Here is a 2,622-nt window from a genome sequence, read left to right as displayed (position 1 = left end):
TCATTTGCAACTCCAAAATTCTGTTCCAAGCTTTTATATATCATAAAGAAAACCTCATTGTAAAAATACCTGAGGCAACAAAAGGTAATGTAGTGTTACATCCTGGTAATCCACACATTCTTTCTTCTGCAATAAAGCTAATGGGCAAGGGTTACACTACTATACTGCATCCGAGAGATGGTGTATAAAAAGATAGAAAGCTCCAAAGAGAATGGAGTAAAATCTGAGTTTCAGTTAGCATCAAATACTGCAGGCAGTCACAGGCACAAATGTGCATTTCTTTTTTCTTTTTTTCCTTTTCTTTCTGGACTGCCAAGAAAATATTATTATCCACCCCTAGTTCGGTGCCTGTTTTATTGATTGTATTGTTCCAGTCAGGCATTTTATAGATTTTACACAGCAAAGGCAAAGTATTACCATTAAGAAAGTCTCCTCCTGAACAACAATATCTGTTATTCTGTTGGGCACACTGAGAGAGCCAAAAATAAGGAATGACAAAAGAGTGACAAATAGTCTCCTAGAAAAAAAAAAAAAAAGAAAAAGAAAACATCTTTTTTTTTTTCCTATCTAGAATAGTATCACAGAATGCCTAATCCTTCTTTAACCCAAACCAGATTAATCATGAAGTGATACATACCAAAAAATTCTACAGCAGAGTAATGCTCAACTTGCTGTAACTTGTAACTTGTTAATTTGCATCTGTATTGGGTTACTCTGTGACCCTGAGCAATTGCACATATTTCCTAGGCTAGATTATATTTCCATATAATTGAAATAAAAATTAACGTAGTGAATCTCTTTAATTTAACTGTCATTCTCCTATCACTTAGAATTTGATGTATCGTTTTAGCTTTAGAAATCTGGCAGCTAGACACAAACCTCCCTAAAAATGTCCAAAGGGAAAAATAATAGAAGAAAGAATGGACCTTCTCAAACAAGTGTTTATGTCATAAAACTACTTTATCAGGCTAGGGGATAAAAAATTCCTGCTCTCATACATTAAAATAGCTCACAGGCAGTACTGCTGTTACCTTGATTGTCATATATACAACTTGCTGCTGTTAGTCCCATTTACAGGATTGTATTGTCATATGGATGACCTATGCCTGAAAAAAAAAATAAAAATAAAAAAATTAGTTTTAGGCCAAAATGCAACTTCTTTTTTGCCTTGCCAAGTATACTTTTTACTGAAGTTCTTTTCTCACTAGACATATAGTACACATGCAAGAGATATTTCACAATGATTTTTTGTTGAAACTGTAACAGAAACAGCAGGCAAAATTCATGAAGGGGGTAAGGGACAGGCTAGACACCAAAACTGACCATCCAATGCAATTCTCCTCAGCAGCTTATTATAGCATAAGGAAAACCTGAAATTCTTATGGACTGTTAGACTTACCTGTTACTCATGGAAATAAATGCAGAGATCAATTAAGAACATGCTTGGTCACATCCCATGTGGTTTCTCAATTCCATACATCTGTTTTCTCTATTCCATACATCTGCTGAGACTAAATGCAGTAAAGATCAACCTTGGAAAATAGTGAGAAATTAATTTAATACAAATCTAATGTGTTTTTACTGTACGTGGGTCTTTGTTACTCACCACTGTTTTATCCAAGCAATACAACACCTCTGTTCTCACAAAACATTGGTATTATTTTCAGTTCTCTTCTTTTCCACCTCCTATTCAACCACGGAAAAAAATCAACAGTTTGCAAACTTAAAGGGTAACTTCTTCCTGAATCCTAATAGTAAGCACATTATGGGAGAAAAGGTCATAGAGAACCTACAACCTCTTTCATTATAGGCCAGGCAATATGGTGGCAATTTTTTTGTTACTTTTCCCACAAGCACACCTTTGGAGGATTGGGGCAGGCAGCTAACACCACCTCCATCTTTTCTCACTCCGTAGGTTTTGCCAAGCAGGCACACAGCCTGAACAACGTACGCGAGTATCCCTAGAACAAGGCAACTCCATTTGAGTGAGCTAAGGCTAGGAAAATAAACAAGCCTTCAAATATTCCCAAGGTAATTAAAAAACCGTGCAGCAATTGAACTCAGCTCCTCAGGTCAAGGTATTGGGCTGTTGCTCAGAGTGTCACAGCTAGGTGTGGGCAAAAAGAAAAGATAAAGGGAAGGAAATAGTGTCCCTTGCAGATCAGTGGATTCAAGTACCTCTCAGAGAGTACACTCTCAGTTGAGTGGCCAGGAGTGTTGATATGCAATATATCATAATTATGTAAAATTTGGAAAGTAGGAAGGTAGGTGTGCTAATCTACGTTAAAACAAACAGATGTTTGTAAGTATGACACTGCAGTGCTGCTCTGTTAGCCATTCTCATCTCCATGCCCAGAGCAGAGTCAGAGCACTGCAATTTACAGGTTGAAGTCTCTGGACAAGTTTAGAACTGGAAACTGCAGAAGAAATTCTGTAAAGCTCATGCATCATCTTAAAATGAATTGTAGTCCAAAAAATAAACATTGCAAGCTACGTGAATTAACTAAAAGACACTATGGCACCTGTTGAGTCCTACAAAGAATCTGTGTCACAGATGATTCTCTCTAATAACCAAAAGAAGGAAGAAAAACTCTTAAAACCTTCAAGACCATTCCTGCTTAC

At 36.7% G+C, this 2,622-nt stretch overlaps 1 long non-coding RNA gene across 1 annotated transcript; it reads right to left on the bottom strand.

Moving 5' to 3' along the window:
* Positions 1-348: 348 nt before the first annotated feature.
* Positions 349-1,686, bottom strand: LOC109366660. Its single transcript, XR_004159377.1, has 4 exons — positions 1,607-1,686; positions 1,400-1,511; positions 1,032-1,100; positions 349-517 (listed from the first exon to the last, which is right to left on the bottom strand). It is a non-coding gene; the product is annotated as an uncharacterized LOC109366660 (long non-coding RNA).
* Positions 1,687-2,622: the final 936 nt, after the last annotated feature.

This window comes from Meleagris gallopavo, chromosome 3 (genome assembly GCF_000146605.3).
Source record: "Meleagris gallopavo isolate NT-WF06-2002-E0010 breed Aviagen turkey brand Nicholas breeding stock chromosome 3, Turkey_5.1, whole genome shotgun sequence".
NCBI lineage: Eukaryota > Metazoa > Chordata > Aves > Galliformes > Phasianidae > Meleagris > Meleagris gallopavo.
The sequence above is the reverse complement of the archived record's forward strand: the minus strand, read 5'-3'. Positions and strand labels throughout refer to the sequence as shown.